Source organism: Oryzias melastigma, linkage group LG9, assembly GCF_002922805.2.
Source record: "Oryzias melastigma strain HK-1 linkage group LG9, ASM292280v2, whole genome shotgun sequence".
Lineage (NCBI taxonomy): Eukaryota > Metazoa > Chordata > Actinopteri > Beloniformes > Adrianichthyidae > Oryzias > Oryzias melastigma.
In genome coordinates, this window is record NC_050520.1 from 17596749 (window position 1) to 17612877 (window position 16129).

At 36.6% G+C, this 16129-nt stretch overlaps 1 long non-coding RNA gene across 1 annotated transcript in view; it reads right to left on the reverse strand.

The window, feature by feature from the left end:
- Positions 1 to 16129, reverse strand: part of LOC112148649 — a 41506-nt gene that overhangs the window by 4536 nt on the left and 20841 nt on the right. The gene's annotated exons all lie outside the window — the stretch shown is intronic.

Here is a 16129-nt window from a genome sequence, read left to right on the forward strand (position 1 = left end):
AAAAAAAAAGGTTTAAGTCGAATAAATGATATTTAAAATAGTTTTCTGTTCCATGTCCATGAATCGCATCCTTTACTTAATTAAATACAAAATTCTGAATTGATTAGAAGTATGCTTAAGTATGCTGAACACATTTTAAAAACTAAAGATTTACTTAAAGTGTAAATCTCCGGAAATAAATTATTGATGTTTTAAACTACTTCTGCCTTAATCACAACTGTCTTGACGGTAATATACAGACCGACTGCGGCAAAAAAAATTGGTAAATCTTCCCAGGGTACACAGGCGGTAAGCACAAAATATTATGGCTGAAAATCACTCTGTGAACCTATAAGCCGAAAAAGCTTATGCCCTTTTTAATCTACGGGCATGCTGCGGGTGACGGCTCATACCACACGATAGTCCCGTTAGTGCTGTTCAAGTGATAAGTGTGTGCTGCATGGTTGCAGCCTGACTGTGAGAAATGAAGACACTAGACAATCAGAGTGTAGTTTGTATGGACGTCCCACGGACACTTGCGAATCATCTACAATTAGGGCTGGGCAATATATTGATATTATTGATTAATTCTAATTTGTTGCTTCAGGCTATTTATTTTTTGAAAATTTACATTTTTATTTTCCAGCCTTCTGCTCTTCTGGGCTTCCGTAGTTTGGTGTAAAGTCCGCCCATCCGTATCTTGCAAAGCGCAGACATGAAAGCTGCAGCCAGGAGCAGAGAATCTTCACTGAGGCAAAGAGAAAGCAAACAAGCTAGGTGGGAAAAAAAAGAAAAAAAACGTGCATGCCGCGAGAAGCCCCAACCATAGCCACCATCGCGCTTTGCTAATCGTCTCCGTGCTAATTGTCTCCTTGTAGCCTTTAGCTCTTTGGCTGATGCAGTAGCGGTACATGCTGACATTTTCTACAAGATCCAGACAGAACTGGAGGATAAACCTGCTGGTCTACATCAGCAATAGAACATTTAATAAGTGTTGATTTGAAGACAGCACTGTTGTTATACACTGAAGCTAACATGCTACGATACTAGCTGCTAATGCTAGCAAGCGTTTCCCGTGTGTCCTATTTATAAACATGGAGGACCAGTTCAAAGTTGGGCAATGTTTTAAGACAAGGCGGATAATTACAACAACATTAATTCAAAGGACATTTATAAAACTATATATATATATAGTTATTCATAAATCCACTTTGTACTTGTGTGAGTTTCTTTGTAAAATAATGTTATGATTTGTCCAGTAAAAAATATGCTTAGATTTTCTTTTCTCTACTGGCCAACTTGACTGGTGAGTCAAAAATTAAATTTTGGTCACTGGGGTTGTGACATCATACTTAGAGCATCAAACCACACACAGTAAAACCAGTTTGAAGGTTGTCGCTACCAAAAGTGCTCTGCTGAATGAGTGTAGAATTTCTCTTAATAGGATGCTTTAGCTAGCGGTAGCTCACAAAATACCAGCTTGCATTGTTCTAGAAACATTTTTACAGCTTGTATTTAGTTGCACTTTGTCTTCGAGCCAATTTTCAAAGGAAATGTTAAAATACAATTGTTGTTAAAATTATTCTGCTATTTTTAACCTTTGTTAAACAAAGTAAAAATAGGGAGAGAATAAAATTGATTAAAATCGAATTAGGAATGAAAAAAATCGGAGATTCGATTTTTTTGGCCATATTGCCCACCTCTACTTACAAAGGCACCATACAACAGCATCAATCGTAGATAATAAGTGCATGTGACTTACATTATTCCAACAAAATTTTCAGCATACATTAACCACAAGCATGACAGTGGTACTTTCCACTTTTATGACGTCCCTTGAAGTGGACACAAGGGAACTACAAGACACACCTGCACTCCCTTTAAGATGCGGCTGCTCCTGTTTAAAACCCTCTACGAGCCAAAAATCTGCAGCACTCGTACAGGTCAACCCCTGTACAGGTGCATGTGACTAAGGCATTCATTTCAGTGGAGAGCACTCTATCACTTTTATAGTCCCAACACTGATCTTAGCCGATGCTGTTAGAAGCTTGTTTGACAGGTTGATGCCACATTAGGCATGCAGGTGAGTCCACAGTCAGCCTGCTATTCAGGTCCTGCAAGTCAACAACATGTCCAGATCAGTCACATTAAAGCAACAGATTGTTGTGCTTTGCAATAGCACCAGTCCTTTCTCTAACACCGTGTTGTGTTTTATTCAGATGCTACTTTGCAGGCCCAAGCTAAGCTGTCATGTTCCCTTTTAAAGGAAAAGGCTTTCTCCTGGCAGCCCATCCAAACAAGCCAAACTTGTGCAGTTTTATTTCAAACTCCACTGTGCCGTGAGCTTTAAATTTTAACATGCCAACAGTCAGTCAGAGTCTGAGATGCAGCTCATGGGCTTTCCACAGTCTATGAGTGGCACACTACCTGACCTTGGGGTGAACTCGCACCCATGCAGTCCTGGGAGAGCTTGGGACCGTATGAAATGTTTTCTGCTTCCTTTAAAAATAAAAAATAAAAACTGTGCAATGATGCATTCTTACTTTATCAACAACAGCCCTATATGCCTTCCCAGACTGATACTTGTCTAGTAGCAGCTGATGTCCTGCATATTGACACCAAAATGCTCAGATTTCTTTATCTCTGCCTGGATTTACTTCACCACAGTCCAGCAGTACAATCGAAAGGCCATCGTAAATCACTGAGGATCTCTATTGAATTATCCCTGAAGCCAGATCAAATCTAGCATAATTGCTTAAATGCATTACGTTGATTAATCTGTTCTTGTTATAAAAGAACGAGTGGCACACTTATTGAAAATCATTCTTTTTTTTGTTTCTTTCTTCGGTCGCTCAGAATAAAGAAAACTTAATGAACTCTGGTCTATGTGAAGGTTTATTTCTCCATCCTAATTTACAGTCAGTCTGTCACGCCATTCTCATTTTTGATTGTTTTTCACGTCTAAATGCCAGGCTGCCAGTAAAAGCTCTCTCTGCCCCTTCCCCTTTTTATCTCATTATCTTCCTCTCCATGTTCTGATGTATTGGCTTTTAGGAACCAAAACTTTGCAACACAACAAAACTGTCCGTTCCGATGACAAAAACCATGTCCTTTTCTCCATAATAGCAGCTACTTCATCAGTGAAAGCTGATTCACATGCGGCCTATGTTTAAAAGAATATAATTGTTGTCTGAATGATGCCATAATTAGTGGGCACTTTATTGAGAAAGAGCTCCCAAATCACTTCTCCACAAAAGCTTATTGAATTTATTGTACAGAAGAGAAAAACTATTTCTGATCATTAAGTACTGCTTCAGTAAGAAACAGAGCAAAAAAAAGAATTTCTAGTTTCTTATGTGTACATACAATATTTCCTTAAAACAAAAAACTCATATTTACTATTTTAAATAGCAGGTTTTTCTTACATGTTTCTGATTTTTTTTTTTCCCCAAGTATTTCATTTGGTTCTTTATAAAATTTGGAACAGATAAAAAATGTCCATCGGAGAGAGAAATATTTTAAAAGTGCGTTATTTCCTTCTTTGGATGTTTAAGTGTGTTGATGTGGTGATGATCAAAAACAAGCTGGGAGATTTTTTAATTGTTTCATTGTTTACATTAACAGTGTTTTGGTAAAATTAGCTGAAAAGTTCAACGTAAAACATTTATTGTTCATTCTAAATTCACAAAAAACTAGGCTAGATTGTTCATTTATGTTACTGTGCAGGCTTCCAACAATAATCCATCTTGATTTTTTGTTTGTATTTTGTCACAAGTATTTGTCACATGTATTTTGCCAATTACCGATATGCACAACCTTGTTGCTAACATTAGCAATAAACGTCTGATCAATATAAAAATGTGTCATGTGAACGCGTCAATTGGAATACTCTAGCCCGATCAGACTCTATTAGATAAAAATTTCCTTCAGATAGGTGTGTTAGGCCGATTGTTGATCCGATCCTGATCCATGAAGCCAATTATTCTTTTACGTCACGCATAGATGATGTGCGCTCCAGAGGAGGCTTTGGAGCGCTGGACGTGTGGCCAGGATGCATGTTGCTGTATTGCCTGCATGAATTTGGCTTGCATTTACCTAACCCTAAACCTTTTTTCTGGGTTCTTGCAGCAAAGAATAAAGTACTGGCTTTCTATTTCTTCTTCTACAGCTGTTTCCGAAATTTTAGACAGTTCTTCGCATGTCAAAATGATTTACTCCGATCCAATGTGTGCCATATATAAATGTTTGTTATAATCAGTTAAAGTTTTTCAGTGCTCATGTACACAGTTAAATTCTAATCCGATCTTTGATCCGATTAAAGACATTTTGCATCTGAACCACAGCTACTGTTCCCAAATGAGAGCTTTATAATGTTCACTGAAAAAGCTGAAGGCTGACTAAACAAATAGTAACTACAAGTTTAATGACAATCAAAAATTAAGTTTCAATGATTTTAAAAAAACCCTCTTCACTCATACACACTAAAAGAACCTACTATAGCCTGGGAGTTTTTGCAGGACAATTAAATAGGTCTTTATCAAGCAAAAAAATCTAAAGCTACAGACAAACCGAGCACAGTTGTGCTTTTAGCTTATGGTGTTCATACTGGACAAGCAGGAAAATGATTCTACTTTTTCTTTCTTTACTGTATACCAGTGCATGTCTGTTACTTACAATTGGAGGAGAATTGGTAAAAAATATCAAACTGGTGAAAATCATGTGAATCTTGCAGAAGGTTTTTTCTTTCACAGATCCATTCACGTATATAAAAGACTTGGTGTCATATAATTTTTGCCAAGGACAAACCGCAATTATTCATTTTCCCTCCATGATCAATTTTCAAATGGTTGACATTTACATGAATTCATCCATATGTCACTTACAAATCAGAGTCTCTGATTGATCAAAGTTGGACCTGGTTTAACTTGCGTATTTAGATCCTGAAAATGTATGTAGAAACTTGAATACCAAAGCTTTAAAACCTGCGTCTCTGTGGGTTTGCATAGACTATTCATTGCCGAGGGCACTGTGAGGATGAACAACAACACCGCTTAAAAGTGTTCTTCTTTCCATAATTCTATTATTGTATCAAGATATTTATTTTTTCTTCAATTTCTAAACAAGATCTGCTACCAAAAAATGTATATAAATGTCAGAGAAAAACATTTGGAGTTGTTTGAAACTTGGATCTCAACTGATGCTGCATTCTGAATAAATATTTCTCCCACATCCTCATTTATTCATTTTCTTTACCACAGAGATATATTACAATCTGTTCTTCAGGAACCATTTGAGAGTCAGCATCTAATTAAAATATTAATCATTCGACTGACCCGGAGCTGCAGTGTTTTTCTAATGAGCGCTGCAAGCTGCGACATAAGCAGCAAAAACAGGCCAATCTCTGTCTGCATCTCACCCACTGGTGATGCTGTTTGACAGATTAGGCTTTTACCAGAGTTCTTTGGCATGGCACCAGAAGTATTTTTTTTCCCTGAACAAAAGCTTTTAACAGGGACTGCAGCTCTTTAAAGTGATTATCTGTCATGTCCAGTTTACTGCTTTTTCACTTTTCTGTCGAGATTCTGCAGCCCACCAGACACAATGAGGGATTGAGGAATCCACAAATGCTGCTTTACTTAAATTACACCAATCAAAAATATGGAATCTTAACTTTTATTGCAAAACAAAAGAAACTCTCTCTTTAAACTCAACCCATTTGCTTTTTATAGAAGATTAAAATTCCTCTATGTACACATGTTGTAGAAATTACTTATACAAATGTAAATTTTTGCTACACCTGTAAAAAAATAAATACAAAAAGTTATTATAACAGAAGTCAACCAAGTCAACTCTATCAAATGGTGGCAAAAAGTTACAAAACTGCTTTTTTTATTAACACAATGTATTTAAAAAAGAAATAGATTATTAAATAACAGGATTCATTATTGAACCAGTAAAACAATGATAGGGTTTGGTAGATAAGAAACTTCTTTCTACAAGGATTTCAGAAATTAAAAAAAAAAAAAAAAAAATCATTTTTTTTCTTTTCTTGAACCTAAGTCAGGAAAAATAAAAGCCACTTTGGCCTCATTTCCACTGCACAGTTCGGTCCAGTATGGCAATGTGTTGTACTAGGGGTGTAGGAAAAAATCTATTTGGTGATACATCTCAATATTTCACTTCGCAATACTTGTATGGAATTACTGACAAGACAATATTTAATTAATTATTTATGATCATACTTCAGCGTCTTACTTTTGTTTTCCACCTAAACCTCTGACCACTAGTTGGCAGCATAGTACACTTTGAGTAGCTCTACACCGCACCAGAACAAGATCTTGCGAGAACCAGTTTGTGTTAAATGTTCAGTCTTATTGGTTCAGTCAGCCTTGTGGTTTTTCCTGTTATTAGACATGTACTACCCAGTATGATTTAGTTTTTTTTCTAAGACATACTCTAAAAATAAAAAAGTGAAAAATTGTTCTGGCACAGTATTAAAATATATTGAGATGTATAATGTATCGTGAAACGAGCATCGTGAAATGTATCCTATTGCCAGAGATACAACCCTGGGTGGTACCGGGGTACCAGTTAATTCTAGTGAGCATTTCAACTCAGTTAAGCATTGTTTCTACAAAGCTGTGTGTTTTCATGGCGCATACGTGGTGTAGACGGCTAGCGTGCTGCTAGCACGCTCTGTATCACACCGTCACCAGAACGTTTGCAGTTCCACCACAGACCAGGCTTTGCTATAATTTGCAAGCACTTTCAATATCTAGACCAGGGGTCACCAACCTTTTTGAAACTGTGGGCTACTTCATGGGTACTAAGTCATACGAAGGGCTACCAGTTTGAAATAATAAATTTGTCACATTATGGGGTAATGACCAAATGAAATGTTTTTTAACAAAATTATAACTTATTAATTAATTATTATTAATTATAACTATTATTAGTGGACCTACGCTCCTCGAATGCTTTAATTCAGTCCCATGCACCTGTCCCTTTATTTTCCTTAAACCTCCGAACAGGTTGATTGACAGATCCCACAGCTGACAAGAATCTGCGCATGGTGCGTTCACTGAGCTCTGGACATAATCGAACAGCCACTCGGCCCAACGCAGTCCGCTAAACTTTGTCATTTTTAAACAACCCGCAGCAAAACAAATCAGTTTTTCAGAGAAAACGTCAACACTATTTAATCAATCGATTATATCCGGATCAGTGCCGGTGTTCTATGTTTTCTCTGATAAACTGCTTCGTTTTACTGCCGATATCCGGGGCTCAGTGAACGCACCATGCAGAAACACTCAGCAGCCCTGGGTTCTGTTTCCATTACACATGAAACTTTAATCAAATTCTAGGAATTTAGAAAAAACAGTACCGCAATGATGTTTCATAATAATGCAATAAAACACAAACCAACTCACGCGATAAGTCATTATAAACACAGGCAATGTGTGTTTTTTTATTTGATTGTCTAAAAAGGAGCATTTGAGTGACGTCACAGCAGTGTGGTGTGCGCGTGCCGCACTGGGTCGCGCAGCGAGTCCACTGACAGTCTCAGTTGCAAGTCAGAAGTCTGTTCGGTGGTATGTAAAAGAATGTCCAGAACAAGTATTCAGGCTGCAGAAGTGCGGCTACAGATGACACGATGAGGAAATCTTGGTTACTGATTTTACAGAGGAGATGTGCGATTAGCTGTGACGCTGTGGGATGTCTCATGGTGCCCTGGTGCTGTACTCAGACAGACACTTTAGAAGTGCATTTAATTAGAAAAATGTCAATTTCCATAACAGCTCTGCGAAAAATGTCCATATCCATTTTAATGCGCCCCAAAACAGTTCCTCTGCACACAAAAACTTTTTTTCGAAAAATGCGAGGTTTTTTTTTTTGCAATCTGTGTTTCCATTAAAGATAACTAATAATCAAATATTCTCGGTGTCTCCATGTGGGAAAAGGAGAAGGGGACGCCTCATTCTTTGTTATTAGCTGCATTTCCATTACACATTTACACAAAACTTTATGGAAATTCTAGGAATTCAAAAAAAAACATTTTCGAAATGACACTGTTTCAATTGAATTATAATTTTGTGATAAAGCACAAACCAACTCACGCGATAAGTCATTAAAAACACGGCGATGAACGAGAACAAGTATTTTTTTTTTTTGATTCACTAAAAGGAGCATGTGGGTGACGTCACAGCTCTGTCTGGCGCGCGTGCAGCGCAGCTCGACTCAGAAGAGAGAGAAGTCCATTCAGCAGTTAAAAGAAAAAGCATTCTGACAGGAAAGAATCCGGACCTTTTTTCTGTTTGAAAACACGACAACATAAATTAAAGTTTCTGTCACGGCGCTCGCGCTCATCAGACTTCAGGCTCCAAGCTGCAAAAGTGCGGCTGTAGACGAAGCGATGAGGAAAGGAGGAGCTGCTGCGCGATTCCGTATGACCCGCAATTTCTAAAGCGCTTCGACGCTGCGGGACCTCTCGGTGCGCACGGCTGAACAGCGCTCAGATCAGACGATTTAAAAAAAAGAAAAAAAGCGGAATAGGCCGTTTTTGGCTTCAGAAATAATGAACATCTATGTTTAAGATGTTTTAATTTTTAATTCTTTATAAAGGCAGGTGTGATTTAAAAAAAATTGCATCACAATAAAATAAAATTTTCGAGCAGCTCACAAGTGAGTTGTGCTATTTTTAGAAGAGACCTGCAGGCGACGTGTTGGTGACCCCTGATCTAGACTCTTGGTCAAAAGAATATACAGGAAACCGCTAAAACCTGAATGCTTACAAATGTTGTAAAGTTAGCTTAAATTGGCACTTTTTATTGTTGTCATCACTTTCTGGCAATTGGTGGCTAAGCAGCTCTACCCCAACATCCCTGTTCCACTTTTCAATGGACCTACAACCAATGGGGTTGAGGTACGGTTCTGTATTGTTTTATGGGTCCATTTTACAACGGAAACGTTTAAAACACTGAACACACCATCCCAAACTGTACCATTCCGCACCGCTCAGCAGAAATTGGGCTTTTTTGTGTTTACTTTTTGGTAAATTTATTTGTTATATTGTTTTTCATGCACTTATATTTTATGAATGTTGCATAAACGTATTTGGAAGTTTGTTATTTCTTTTAGCTTCATCCTAAAAATAATAAACTGTTAAAGTACTAACATTATACATCATTTAGACACTTTATGTCTAAAATGTACTATTCTCAAACATAACTTATGCATCTGTCTTTTTTGTGAATGCACTAACAGAACAGTTGGTGCCAAGAAGCAGAAATAGCATCCAGCTCTACTGTGGAAGTGATGCACACACTGTCGATGCTCAATCAATGTCTCCTCAGTGATTCAGTAAATGTTGGAGTCAGCCAAACTGAAGCTTTTGGAAAAGCTCTGTTAATACCCATTTACTGAATGACTTCTGCTTTGTTTCAGAAGAGAAAACGAGTAAAATGAAACATGTTCTAAAAGACATCAATGCTTTTTGTGTTTTTTTGTACTACATTACTTTTCCTAGTTTATTTTATAGCAATTGATTAAAACTTTCCATTCACTATGAAGAAAAAAAAACTTTTTCATTCTTTAGGGTTAATTATCAGACTCCACAGAGTTGAATTGATTTTGATTATGAATGAAGTTAACAATTATGCCACTAAGAGTTCAATAATCACAAAAGTGGCTGACTGATGAAATACAACAGGTGGGGGTCCCTGGATGTGAGCGTGGGGGTAAAAGTGGTTAGCGACCTTTTCTTTGTAGGTCAGGTGTGAATGTGAAGTGAGCTTTAAGGACAGAGAAATTAAGACATTCTTATGAGCAGGAGAAAAAAAAAGTCTGCAGACTTTTTAACGCAGAGATATTCAAGACTGTCAAAGACACAGTCAAAACACGCTGCAATGTCTCTCATCCAGTTTGTGTTTTTTGGGTTTCTTGGTCCATGCCATCTTGGTCTGAGGCTTTACTAAATCTTGGCCTTAAAAATACACACATTTTTTCAGGGAAAACAGAAATTGTATTGATTGCTATTTTTAACAGTTGTAACCCAAAATAAAATGGAACCACAGTGTTGTTTTTATGGACATAAAATCTAATTACAGTCTTCACTTTGAAGTTTTTTTTCAATAAAGCATTTGCTTTTGTTGTCACGATGGTTTGTTGTACACTGGAGTAAATGGAAAATAACTGTACATGGAGCCACCTAGTGGTTACTCTGTTGATTTACCTGATTTTCGTTTTTAAATGTGCCTCAAACAGGAAGTTGAGGGATTTCCTTTTATTTATTTTACCCTTTTTATTCCACTTCTGCTTTTCTTTTGTGTTTTCAAAAGGAAAGAGGGACATAGGTCCATTCACATTGAATTCCAGCATTGTGACAAATTAATAAATTCTGAATATTCACAACAATGACATTTCAGCTAATATTTTAAGGGAGAAAACAAGAAAAAAAAACTTCTTGCTTCTTCAAATTACACCAGCAAAATCGAAAGCAGGTTTGAAGATTTTATAATGGTTAGAGAACTAATCAAAAAAGGGACTGCAGTATGTTCCATTTTCTACTCACAGCTGTGACTCTTCTGCTGAAAGATCTCTCCACACCTGCTCCACAATAACAGGAGAACATTGACATTTTTTTTTTTTATAAACCATTCAAGTAGATTTCAAAATGTCAGAACTCTCAAAATGGCATTTACAGAAAACAAATTGAAACTTTATTATGTTATGTAAAGAGTTACAGATTACACAAGTGTGTGGTTTAAAACTCCCCAGATTAAGTTTGACTCCTTGCTCATAACTGTCAGATTTCCAACTTCATCAGATAGCCGCTTTCAAAGAAAAAATGCAAAAACCTTTAGGCAGAAAAGATAAGAGGTTGGAAGACCCATGTTTTAAGCCACTATCAGATAAACTTAAATTTAGCTGGTGACCAGAGAGATGACTTCATGTGAATGTTAATTCTGTTTTCTGCTTTCTGGATGACTAAGAAGACAAATGTTGAACAGTGATCTCATTAAACAGAGTGGCACTTCTATTAGTTATAGGTCTGTCTTGTGTTTAATACCTTGTGCCCCATTCACCAGAAATATCTAACTAAACAATCAAATGAAATGAAAAGAAATCAGAAAATGCAATCTAACATAAGATTTAGAAATCTTAGTGGTGACGGTTTACAGGTGTCCTGGTCTTAGAAATAATAAGCTTAGCTGAGGTCAGCTGGATTTCTATTCTTGTTCTTTGAATCTCTGCAGTTTCATTGTGATTTCCTGATCAGTAAATGTATTTTGTTACAATTTTATTAGTTTTCAAGTTGCTAAATCAGACTACTAAGTCATGCCCAGTTTGTGTCTGCAAAGCATCTTCTTTGTCTGCACCCATCAACCTTCAAATCCACCTTTAATTTTTTTTTTCCCAAAGCCATTAAATTTTCCTTCAAGTCAGCTAGAGTTCAACCACAAGATAAAAAGCAGAAAAGTGTTAAAATGCTCAACTTTTTAACACAAGGACAGAGTAAAGTGTCCTTGTCCTTTAATGCAAATTAGGATGTCTACAAATCTACATAATGTGATTAAAACCAAAATAATTCACAAACCCTGAAATGCTGCTATCTTTTTTAAAGAAGGTCTTGATAAAGTTTTGTATTAGCTGGTGTGCTGGTAAAAATGTGTGTATTTATATTTAATTTTCCTTGAACTATAATAATATCTGAACTCCAAAAGCACTTCAGTTTAGATGCTAAGTACAGTTTTTCCATCCTCGAAGTTCTGCAAAACTTTTTGTTCTAAAACAGCATATCAGTGCAACGCTAGCATGACAAGCTGCTTTTCTCTGCTGGAATTATGTTATTTGTGTAAACTGCTGAAGTGTTACAAGAATCAAAAGAATGGAGCTAAAACTCCAGTGTTTAAGCAAATTTGTTTGTTTCAGAACTTAAAGTCACTAAATGAAATTTCAGTGTAATTTTTTTCCACCGCAAAAAACAGACGCTAGTTTCACTTTGAAAATGGGAAGCTTCACCGACACTTTATTTTGAAAAATGGTTTACTTCCAGTGACAGTAGCGCGGCACATTTGGCTTATTTTTAGTTTAAAAACGTACAATTCAACGCTATTCTGCAATTTAGAGCGCAATATACATTGTTCCTGAATTCTATTTTGTTACAATATTTTTTAAAGATTGCAAATATTCATACTTTAGGGGCTGATCGCAAGTATCTGAGTACTTAGATACTCGTTACAGCCTTAATTACGACCCACAACATTATGTCATTAACCCTCCAAGTAAACTGCTAACATGTCTGCCATAATAGAACTTAATTGTCCATCAGTGTGGCACCACACACATATATAAAGAAAACATAAAGTCATGAGAAAACCACCCATTGAGTCTGATTGCAATTTCTCCAGATCCTCTGCTTCATTTGTGAAAACTCGTTTACTCTTTGATTGGATTAAAAACAAGGCTCTTGGTCAGCTTGAAATGTGATCATGGAAGAGTAGAGATGGGAAGTGAAGCAAACAGAGGAAGTGACATAGCAGTATGAGAAATGCCTTCCACACCCCAAACACGATATAAGAACATGAAAAAGTAGAAGAACCAGGAGTTAACAGACACTAAACAAACATATTTAAAGGACTGCATTAATGTCATGTATATTTGTCTTCATGTTTTTGTTTCAGTGCTTGTTTGGGATTACAGTGCTGTTAATGATCAGGTGTAACATTTCCAGCTGGGTGTTTAATCAAATGAAACTAATTAGTTTTCAACAATTTCTATAGATTTAAATTAAGCTCATCTGGTTGTGTCAGTGAGAGAAGTGCAGCTGTTTAAGCAAAACTCAATCCATTCTTGACCAACTTTAGCACACAAACTGCTGATTTCTATCAAATTGCCAAAAACAGCAAAATCCCTCGTTCTATGAGGCCTTGAACTACACATTTTATTGTGAGTTTCCCTGTGATTTCCACCCCTGCTGTGTCAAACTTCTAAAAGCAAGTGAGGCAACAACAGCAAAACACCAGGATGAATCATGAAAACACAAGATAAAACTTGACACAAGAAGGTGATTTTATAGTAAACAAAGATGATCCAAAACATCGAAACTGAAACGACTACTTTAGGACAGAGTTTGGTACGATGAAAAGGTAAAAAGAACTTATTTGGTAAAAATTCCCTGGTGGTTTGTTTATGCCTTGGTCACATGCACCCATATGAGGGTTGATCTGCACTTTTTTTGGGTTGTCCAGGTCTGTAGAGGCTGGGTTTAATAAATCAATTTATCGATTTAAGCTTAATAGATCAATAATCGATTCACAAAAGAAATAAATCGATTTAGCACACAAAGTTTAAGCCCGCTACCTTGCTGCTAACATTCAATAGAATTTCCCATAGAACAGCTAATGCTAACGCTCGGTTGACCAAAAAAATACATTGCTGACTAAATTAATCAGGACAGTCTCCGGCAAACCCACTACTCTAGTGGGTTAAGAAAATGGATGGAAGTTCATAAATATCCTTGCATCGAACAGCCATGTAGGACCTTTTTTTCTACCCTTTGATCAAGCCACTGAAAATGTCACTTCTTCAAAGCTGAGGCCCTAATTGGTCCCAAAATCACCCCACAGGACCTCAGATTGCATTTGTACATTGGTTAACATTGAAGCTCAATGTCCCTACCGTGCGAATCACGTTCAGTGTGAATGCAGGATAAGGATTATGTAAGTTACACGCACTCATGACCTATGGGTAATGCTGTCATGCAGTGATTTTATGGCGCACTTCAGTCATTAATAAAGTGCACACGTCAGTACAAATGCTGCATGTACGGGGTGTACAGGTGATACGTAAATACCCAAGTATGCCCACACAGATTCCTCTCTGGTAGTCAAATTTCCTAATTGAGGGTACACTTATCACTTCAATCTCTTGCGCAGTGCACAGGGCTTGAGGGGGTAAAAAAAAAAAATCAGTTTGACATTTCTACGTCTCGCCTACTTCACGCATACTTACCCTTATGTGTTGTGTTGACCAAAACATGCTTGTAGAAAAAAAAGAGTGCATAAAGATTTTTGCTCTGCAGGTTCACTGAGTGGTCTACAATCCTATATTTCAAGTGGGTCGTCTGCATTACCTGTATAGGTTTGCCCATTTTTTGCCTCCATCTATGAGGACATAGCTAAGGTAAAAGTTCAGACTACTTTCTTTTATTTTATTTTGTTGAGTTTCAAATGAGAACCAGCATTAATCCTCTGCTCATGAGAAATGTTTGAAAAACAAGGTACAGTTTGAATCCAATTGGAATTATTTTAAAAAAAAGTGTCTTAATGCACTTTTTCAATTGAACCACAGCACATACAAAAGCTCTTCTAGCTCATTTATCATAATCAGTGAGGTTGTACATGGAATCAATGTCATTTGGGAGAAAAAACAAACATGTTTACAGATGATGAATTTCATGAACTGCTGACTAGGAGTCAAAATGCTAATCAAGAAAGTGAAAACTGCATATTTTCTTTTTTCTTTTCAATGTGAAACTGGAAAAAGTGAAAATTCCACATCTTTTAGTTAGTTTGGTTCCCTTAAGGTTTTATAGCAAAGTTCAATCATTTACCACCACACAGAGCAAAAGAATTGATTAAACTCCCTTTTACTGTTTAAACCATGCTGCGTGTTGTTTGCTTTTTTGGCAAACTGCCTCGCACTTAAATTCTGATGCTGAAGACACTCGGGCAGAAAACGACTACAAGATGAGAAACCGAATTGGAAATCAGATTAGAGCAATGTCATGCAAATCAACATGTGGGTAATACACATTAGTGCTTTTTTGCCTTTTGGATCTATGGGCTTTCATCTGCAAAGTACACTGTTATTCACTGGTTTAATCTCATTATTTGGGACTAAAGGAGCAGCTCTTTTCTCCTCTTTGGCTGCATTTTTGGTTGACCTAATTCTAAAGATATATTTAGCAGTTACTGTATTTTACTTTGCTAAAAAAAAAAATTAAACTTTCTAAAGGCTGAAGAAGACATTTCAAATGCAGACAGCAATGAAAAGGACACTATGGTGCTGCAGATAAAACAAACTTCGTACCTGTGTTTTTAATCTTTAAGATATAGTTTTAATTAGTTTTGTATCCATCCATGCATCTTCCAAACCTCTTTAATACCTTTTAGGATCTTGGGTGAGGGTGGGGTACGGCCTGGACGGGTTGCCAGTCTGTTGCAGGGCGACACAGCCACACCTAGGAACAAATTAGAGCAGGAATAGGCAACTCCAGGCCTCGAGTGCCGCAGTGCCTGCATGGTTTCCAGATAACCAAGCTCTGCTCATGACTGATTACCTGGTTCAGGTGTGTCCAGCCAATTAGAATGAGCCAGAGGAGGGTATGTCGGAAAACATGCAGGAATGCGGCCCTCGAGGCCTGGGGTTGCCTATCCCTGATTTAGAGTAACCTTTGAAACATGTGACATTTGACTGTCTTGACTATTCCTTTTTTTAATACTTACTGCTTTATTTGCAGCAAATTAAAACTAAAAGACTTGATTCATCTTAGCTTTAACATAAAAAAACAATTCAAAGGAATCTGAAGATTTCATAAAACATTTAAATTTGATTTTTTTTCTTGCCTTCTTTACCCAAAAAAGAGATTTTTGTTTTTTTCAAAAAGTCTAGTTTATTTTACCTGGTGAAAAAAGGAAAAAAAAAATGAACACTTTTACGCCATTTATAAATTATATAGCTCCTTAGAATGAATAATCTAAAAATCTATATTTAATAAAATTCAATAACACTTTGTTAACTCAAAATAAAACTAAGCAGCTTTTATTCTGGCATTAGCCATTTTGCAACAATTCAGCCAGTTTTGAGTCAAAAGTCCTTGTCAAGGTTGCTATGGAGGGATAATAAAATAACTTGTGGGTAATTTGTGTACAGCATCAATACTTGCCAGGGCTTAATGTTGATAATTCTAATGACAAGCAAAAGAACTTTAACTTTTATGAAAAGGACAGTCCTGTATTCATTCAAACTCTTCAGCACTACAAAATCTGATCCTTTATGCCAACAACGAACATCGGAAATGCTTCAGAATTTGATCTACATTGTTTAATGCCGTTATTTTTTTTTTAATGTATGAGTTTGCATTTAT